Below are 9,150 nucleotides of genomic sequence, written 5' to 3' on the forward strand. Positions count from 1 at the left end.
CGGCCCCGGCCCGGCGGCTGAGGGGGAAAGGCGCCGCCTCAACGGGGCCGTGCCCGGCTGCAGCGGCGCGGAGGTTTCCCCGGCCGAGCGACGTTCGCTCGGCCAACAGAGCGGCTGCCGAAGAGCAGCCACCCCCAGCCGGCGCTGCGGGGCCTTGCGGCGCCTTCGTTCCGGTAATGCCGGTTTCAGTATTGGCCTTGGCCCTTTGGAAGGAGCGGGGCTTCGTGAATCTGGAAGGGAGGTTTCGGCTCGCGAAGCCTTCTCGCTAGGGTTGACCGTAAACGCCCGAAGCGTCGTGTTGAGGTTTGGCTTACGGAGGTGTTGTCTTTCTGCGTCTCTGGGGCTACGCCGGCCTGATGGTGCCTTTTGAGTACAGAGGAACAATACCGTGTCATAACCTCCGAGGACACAAAAATACCAAACCCCGGTTCACGGGTGTAAACGTATAGCGAGGAAGTGTCCGAGCACACCTTGGAGGAGTAGGCGGTGTTGCCTCGGCTGTGAGCTGCAGCACTGTGCTCCTGACAGCAGGGGTTGTGGATGGAGCCTCATCTTAATTGAATTGTTTGCTTTTTTGGACAGTGTAAGTCACACTGTATCATGTCAGCAGCACCTGCTCCGTTTCCTCTGTTAGAAATTCTGAAAAGACGATGTACACAATGATCTAGGATCTCGCTGCGGCTCCTGCACAGGAACGGTTAACTAAAACCATTACGTATGTCCAATGTTAATGTGACTTACAGCTCTGTTAGTAATTAGTACGTGCCCTCTGTCAGCAGCCTGTCGCACAGTTGGTGTCCACTGACTGACTCAATACACTGTCAGGATTTTTGCTGCGGGCAGGGGGTGTTACTGCTGTACCTGTGCGCTCAGGGTGTTCTTTCCTTCCAGCTTCGTCTCGGTGGTGAGGCACCGCTGGCACGCAGGTGAGCCCTTGCAGATGCCGCCCTGGGACGCCCAACGTGCCTGAGCTGTCAGCAGGCACCAGCGCGGGGAAGGGATGGGTGCAGAGGCACGTGCGCAGCTGCGATGGCAAGACTCAAGACTTGTCCTCTGACTGTTAGTACAGCCGTGCTCTTTTCCCTTTACAAGAATGATCAGAAATGTGAATTGTGTAGAATCCAAGGGGTGGAGGCTTATAAGTGCTCCAACTGATCTCATCTGGGTTCCCCAGACTTAATTTTTGTGTGATCAGTTACAACTTTTTGTCATACAAATAACTCCCCAGCCGGATGCTTGAATATTGTTGGACACCACCTTTTATGTAGCTTTCACATCAGCAAGAGAGAAAATTTTGGCCACAGGCAGACGGTGCACAACTCCCTGTCTCCATCTCAGGAGCGTAATCATCCTGAGTTTCTTGGCATGTCTGAGTACTTGTAAGTCAGTGGGAGATGGGAAAGAGCCAAAATCCAGAAACTTACAATTAAGAGAGGGAGAAAAAGCCCAAAGAATTAATATTGGTTCACTGACTGTGACCCTACGTGTTCAAGTATTTTGTGGTATTAGCAGCTCATTCTGACACTTGTGCTGAAATGGGTCCTGTGGTCAGCCTCCTGTCTTTGCTAAGTTTTTCTGTTTCCAGACAGGCTGCTGCTTTTTTTTTTTCCCCAAGTGATAATGTTGCATTACCTTCCCATTTAAATACTCACATGTTTATGCTAATCCCTCTTTTATACAGTGTAACTCAAAATGGGTTTTGTTTCAGGTATGCAAGTACATGAATTGGTTTCTATCCAATATGCTAGTTTAGATATACGTCTCACCTGCAGATTCATCAGTTTCGTTCTTTGTTGGTGATTTTTTTTGTGATCTTTATGCTGTTATCTAGTGTGTACTTAGAACATTTCACAGCACTTTTTTTATCTTGTACGAATCTTGATTTAAAAAATGTCTGTTGACCTGAATCAATAACCTAGATTTTGTGTGCAAACGTCCTTGGACTGATTGAGCAAGATTCCGTCTTTTGGGTCTCGTAAGTCCAAAGAGGAGGAGATGCCACCCAGTCAGCCTATGCTTGTGCTTCCTTTGATGCTAACGCCAGCAAAGCTCAACTAGTAAGGGGAAAAAACCTAACACAGCCACTACCGGTGAGTGTCTACATTGATTCTGCAATACTGCATTTTAACTGAGGCATGCATGAACCTGTCATGGTGCTGAGCTGCTGAAAGTTCCTCCTCATTGCCCTCCCATTGCCACAAGAGCATGTATGTAGGGGGTAGGGGGAAAGAAACCTGGGATAAACATGGGAATCCTGGGATAAATAAGGCAACTGTGATTTAATAAAGCTTGCAGTGCCAGGCTGTGTTAGATCACAACTGAATGGAGATGTTTAATATTCCATGTTCATTAACTTCTGTGAACTTTTTGTAGGGCTTAGCTCTTCTAAGGTTAATGGTTTGGATCTGTGTTTGAGAATTGAGTTTGAAGGCTGCTAAACTTAAAAAGCTGTTAACTTTCTAGTTTGTTTGTTGAACAAAGAAAATTCTTTTACTCCATTGCAGGTAAGAAAGCTGTACGCCTTTTCTTCTGGATAATAAAACTGGGCAAATATGTGGAATTAAACAGTTACACAGTATGTTGTCATGGATTTAGTGTGAACAAACCCCTACTAGCATTACCCCTTCTTGATGTGAACAGTTAGCTAAACTTCATAGTGGGTGTTTGCATCAGATGGAGGTACTGAGCTAGTTATTCCTTTGATGTGCAAAGCGCACATAGAAAGTCCCATTTCTCTGAACACAGTAGGAGTGAAGCACCAAAGACAGCTTCTTGGCTCACAGCTTCAAGTGTTTTTGCAGAGAACAGGTTTGTATCAGCTTTTTTTTTCAGGCACAGGCTACCAAGATTTCTTTCGTTCTCTTTCTCTCACATGGATGCACATTTCTGCCTGCATTGACATTTACTCTGCATGGCAATCCCTCTTCCTATACAGCTGCATTTTTTTAAGAGACCTTGGATGTGGTATAAATCGGGTAGTGGGTATTATGTACGCAGGGTGTTCTTTAATCGTTTCGTCACTTGGTTTGCAGGAAAGGTAGCTGTTGCTCCCGTCTGATCATGTCAGGTTTCTTCCAAACCCACCTTCACAACTCAGATAAAGGAGTTGCAGAGGCACTTCATGTTTTCCAGAGGAGATCTGGTCTTGATGCCAAGGAATTTTCCTCCCTTCTGCTAACCATTTTAAGCACTTATTTCTGCACAGCGGAGCTGCAAAGATTTTAAATGATAAATAAGATGTGACAGAGCAAGAACAACCAGACAGACATCCAGTAACGGCAGACAAAACCTCTGTTACAGGAAATCACTTCCATATCATACTTGTAAGATCTGAGAGATCTGTGCATGCTTACTATCTTAGCAGATCTGGTTTTGTCATGCAACTTTATCAACATTATTTACACTTATTTTTGCTAGTGCAATTTTTAGAGCAAAGTCTCTGGTGTACTATCATGCTAGCAGACTTGCAGTGTGCCCATGGACATTCCTTTGAGATTTAGCAGCTGAATTCACTTGCTGTTCTTCAGGAGATGTGTATTTGATTGAAAGCAGCTTTTTTCTGTACATGTTTAATAAAGTGGCAGAGTGAAGCAAAGTATGCCTAATTCATAGTTACTGAGAACCAGCAGTTAACTGCTGTAAAGTTTCATCAGTTAAGACCAAAGGGACTTAGCTGACTTACTGATGGCTTTATAGGACAGAAAGATGAATACCAGTGAATCACCTGAGGTATGCATCAAAGCAATAAAACCTTTCACTAATTTCAATGACTTTGGATTTTATCTCAGTTGTATGTGATAGTCATTTAAGAGTTTGGGAGTTGTTTTTATGCATAATACTAACAACCAGCTTCTGTCCCTTCCTCCTACAGAGCAGGATGACCTGATGTGGGGGAAGTGGAGGACAACATATTGTGGGAATAACATGCTCTGCTAGCGGAGGCAAAAAACTGTATACTGCAGTTGGATTTCCAAAATTTCAGACATATTCTACTTCCCTTACAATTGCTTTCTTTAATCAAGGAAGCAAAATTAAGCAGTATTACTAGACAGCAAAATCTGTTGGTTTTTCTTGACACCTTAAGACAGTCAGTGATCAAAATTTAAGACACAGACTTAAGGGTAACAGCACGTCAGGAGTTCTCCACAACCATGAAACGTTGTCATACAAAGCTACTGCAAGGTCAGCGTGTTATTTATGTGTTTTCCCCTCTGTTGTTCTAGGAAGCTGTGCTCTCCCCTAGTGAAAAAAAGATCTGGAAGCAAAGGGAGGTAAAGATTTATATGCCCCACTACGTAACTGCCCAACCTTCATTTAAATTAATTGTTCTTGAACTTCAATTTAACAGAAAAAATGGGAACAAATCAGAAACCCCAACCATTGCCAAACCTGAACTTTTCTGTATAGGTGAATTATCAAAATAAAGACGGATGAAGTAGTTCAGAAATGTGTTTTGACCTGCAGTTCCTCTTGTTTGCTTTATATCAGATAACTCTCTATCATTCATGATCACGAGGTGATAAACGAAAATCTTTGTTTAACCAGGTAGGCCTGGGGGCACCAACCATGTCCTATAAATGCTGCTGTGTGATGAAATACCGAGGCAAGAATAGATAAATTAGCTACTGCTGACTGAAATTGTGTGATGTTACCCTCTGTTGTATTGGGGATTTGAAGAAAAGAGAGAAAACTTGCAAGTAAAATCCTTGAGTCTCTGAGCCTGCCACGACATGAACTCGGACGTGACATGTGGAACTTGCATAGTTTCAGCCCCCTCAGTTAGTGTCATACATGTCATCTGCAAGTACAGGGTCTGCTTGGTTAGATGATTATACCAGATTTGTGTTGCTCAAGAAGAAACAGAAGCTTAATGTCTTGAAGGTTCAGCTTCGCAGCATGGCCAGGCAATCTGCCCATCAGAATTGCAAGCCTCTTTCATGCATGGCCAGTTCCAAAGTTCTGTGCAGCAGGACTCGGGAATGAAAAATGTCATCTACAATTATGCGTATTTTCATCATCTTCTATCATGCAAATCCCCCCACCCCAAGTATGCAGCAAATGTTTTGTTTGCATATGTAGGTCAGCCACAAATCTTCAGTGGTCTAACATAAACATTGGAAGCATAGGTTGATGTATACAGATTTAAACCCAGTCTGAAGTGTAACACCACTGACATTTTCCAAGTGGAGTCTGTTTACTGGATAAGTTTTCTTCTGACTTTTCATTTTATAAAGCATTGCTTTCTTACTGATTTGTGAACGTACAACTGACAGAAGATACTCACCATCATTGCAAAAGGAACTATTAACTTCAGACATGGATGGATAGTTCTTAATGAGTAACTTTTTTTTTATAATAGCTTGAGGAATGTGTTCTTTTTCAAAATGGTACATTAAAGTATTTCTGCAAATAATTCTTATTTTGCTGCTGGCAGGAGGCCAGTTTTGTATGATATTTTAAAAAGACTGTATGTTCTTTTTGCAAATTACTTGCTCCTTAATGTTCTCCTTGTCTTGGCTATCTTTAAAAAAGAAAAATATAGGAAAGAATACATTTATTGTCCTTATGATACTAGATAAAAGCTAGAAATTTTTATCCAGACTCAGTAACCAAAAAGCTTACTAGAAGAAGTCAAATTTATTATTTAAGAAAAAATGTTACTTATTAAACTCCTAAGCTTGATGTGTTTGCATGTCAAACTCATGAATTCTGTATACCACGAGTTGGCAGTACAGTTCACCTTCAGTATGAGGTGCTTGGACCAGCACATTATCATGATGTGAAACTCATACTGTTCAATTTACTCTCTGGGAAAGTGTAATTCTTAGAATTAGGTTTTCAGTGAGAATATTCCTGCACATACATGCAGAGTACCTGCTAGCACAGTTCAGGGAAACAGGCCGATCTCTGGAGTAATACTCCAGTATGTTATCCATCAGTGGTCTGCATCTGTAAAATTGCTTTATTGCCAGACTCATCCTTGGACCTGACGGTTACCTATGTGCATCACGGGAAGGCGTGTATTTGCACACACAAACATCAGGTTAACCATGTCAGGGTATAATGACCCAGTAAGTTATGATTTAGCATAAATGAGAGTGAAGTTGTTGGCCTAAGAGATGAGTAAAATACTGTACAAACAGTGTCCTTCCCCATTCCCATAAAATTAGACTAGCACCTCTGTTATATTTGATATCCTGAATTTAACTAATAAAAGTACAGGGACATTACATTAGGAGTCAGATCAGGGCCCTTACAAGGCCAAAATACTGTGATGTCAGAATTGAAACATCTCTTGAAGGTATGTGATACTGTGCCAATAAATGCACACGTATACCAATACTCTGCCAAATTCCCTCCTGTGTAGGAGAGCACACTTTGTTCTGCCCTGCCTACAAATACCACTGCCACTGTGATACTGAAAAATGATTCAGAAAAAAAATTCGTTGATATTTTTCCCAGCACAGTCCAACAGATGTACAGTTCTCCTAGATAGAATACGCATTCTTGTTCACTTGTTATCACAAGATAGTAAAAATTTGTTCTTAACAACTCCCTCTGAGCAAGGCTCTTGGGAAATAAGCTTGTGTTTAAGACCACACAGTAACTTTAAATTTCCCCTCTCCTCACAGGGGACAGATGATCTAAAGTTTCATATATTTTCTCTCCTGCTGCTAGATCCAGCTTGCAGTATTCAGTGGGAGTCATTCTCCTTCTGCTTTACCTTGCTACTTTATTACTACTGAACCTATACTTTACTCCCCTACCTTGCAGTATCTGAATACCACCTACAGTCTGACTTCATGCTGCACACTACAGACCATCTCCATTTATCTCAACATGAAATGAAGGTTTTATCCATACAATACAGTGCAAACCAGGTATCTGATGTATTACAGCTTCTCTGGTAGAGAAACAACTAGTACAGTATTAGCCTGTAAGAAATGTGGATATAGCATAATTAGATATAAAAATATTTCTCCTTTGCAATAATTTTGTTTGGTATTTCCCATGTTCCAAAGCCTCTTAATGCCTTGGCCTGTCTTAACTATTTCCCTAGCTTTCCTTCAGCACTGCTGACATTGGTGAGGATAGATTACTAATACATGTTAAAAAATGTTCATCCCGGGACCTGGCAGTAAGACAGTCAGAGTCAGGTCACCATTTAAAATCACATTCCAGCTGGCAGACACCAACATCTGGTGGTGGTTGATGAGACAACCAGGATGTGCCCTTCAATGATGGACACAGAAAAGGCACCACCTGGACAGATCAGCCTTGCTGAAATTACAGGCCCCTCTGAGCTCCTGCTGGCACAAGGAAATGCTCCCAAGTTTTTAATTAAGAATTGTCACAGCTATAAAAAAATAATGCATATCATTTAATAGTAACCTGAGAGCAATCAAGAGCAAGCTACATGACCCCAGCCTTCCTGGTCACTTCATACTGTGTGACACAACACTGTAATTAATTAATTAATTAGTTTCTTCATCACCTGCAAGGCTAAAAGGCAGAAGATAGGTATGCACTGAAAAAATGTGGGTAGAGTTAGGATTGCTGGTAAAGCTCTAGTTTGCTGTTGAAATAAGACAGTATCTTGGTGATTAAACTTTCTTCTTTATAAACTACTGCTGACTTGTGGAAAGGGTCCACATGTATGGAATCATGGTTACTGGCACATTGTGTCTCATGTCTTGGTTTCTATAAAATACCAGGGAGCATGTGAGGTGGGAATGAGACATTAACCCAGATGTTCCTAAAACCTGATCTAGCAGGGTAAAAGATACATTCACATCTCCTCCTGGTCTGAGGAGTTCCGAGTTCCGCAGTCAGGAGCTTTGTCTTGACCTTTGTATTGTAACTTGCACCTAACTAGAAGTCCCAATCTTTTGCTGCATTTATTTAAATTTTGCTTTCATTTAAATGATTTCTTCTGATACCCTGTTTCAGTCCAGCTCCGTATCAGGAGCACGACTCTAGTGGCAGCTTCTTCACGCAGAATCCTAATTATTCCTGCCTTTTATTTTCCCCCCTTCCCAAGTCCTGCATCTGAACCCGGAATCCCTTGCAGCCAGGCTGGATTTCCCAGGGCGCAGCGCCACCGCCTGCACGTTCTAAATTCCCTAAATCTCTGGTTTTGCTGCCCTTCAGACAACGGCTGGTTTAGTCACACGTTCTCAGTTTCGTTACCTCTTAACTAATATTGTGAGGGATTCATGCAACTGCTGGTGAGACTGTTCACTCCGTTATTGACATTGTAAAAGTGCTTTTTGTATTTTTCTGCTGTGCGTTTGACTCGGGCAACCTAAGAGCTTGTTTAAAACCCAGAGATTAAAGTGCCTCTACCAGCATGGTATTCAGCTGAAACTGTGCAACGCTAAATAGACCATGGTAACACCCGTCTTGGGAGAAATCTCCATCACACCCAGAGGGTTTAGGGCCGAAGGGCCCTTCAGCCAACGTGCCCCACTCTCCTCCTCAGAGCCCAGCACCGCTCTGCCAGCTGCAAACCCCGGCTTGGGCTTTCCAGGTGGGTTTTGATTAACAATAAATCAAGAAGGTACAGAAACTGATCAAGCCATACTGTGGACGGTAGTCCTGGGCATGAAGTTGGTCACTACTGGACAAGGCTGAGGAAACTCGAGATCTGAGCCGCGGCGCCGGTCCGAAGCAGAGAAGCAGGACTTTTGTCTCAGAGTAACGGCACCGGGGCCCCCCGGCTTCCATGAAAAACACCCCACCACACGATAAGGAACGGATTTAATCTCTAAGCCACGCGGGCAGGGGTATACGGCGGCAAACGCCACGGCTGTCGGACGCAGCCAGATTCCCCCCCCCCCCCCCCCCTCCGACCAGCCTGAGGCGCTGACCGCCGCAACGGGACAGCCGCCACCTACGGGGGTGATTTCCCGCCCGGACGCCGCCCACTTCCAAGATGGCCGCCCCGCGCCTTTCCGAAATGGCCTCCTGGGAAGACGCCGGCGGCTCTGCCCGCTCCCAAAATGGCCGAGGCGGCCGCACGACGTCATTGCCGGCGGGGCGGAGCGAGCGGGGGTCACCGCCTCACCGCGATTGGCCCTTCGCGCTCCCCGTCCGCCGCTCCGCTCTCATGGCAACGGGCGGGGAGCGGGGGCGGCGGCGGCCGGGCCG

General features: G+C 44.1%; 1 protein-coding gene across 1 annotated transcript in view; it reads left to right on the forward strand.

The window, feature by feature from the left end:
• Window positions 1-9,150, forward strand: part of TTLL11 (tubulin tyrosine ligase-like family, member 11) — a 59,542-nt gene that overhangs the window by 293 nt on the left and 50,099 nt on the right. The window lies entirely within an intron of this gene.

Source organism: Haliaeetus leucocephalus, unplaced genomic scaffold (assembly GCF_000737465.1).
Source record: "Haliaeetus leucocephalus isolate CR32 unplaced genomic scaffold, Haliaeetus_leucocephalus-4.0 Scaffold306, whole genome shotgun sequence".
NCBI lineage: Eukaryota > Metazoa > Chordata > Aves > Accipitriformes > Accipitridae > Haliaeetus > Haliaeetus leucocephalus.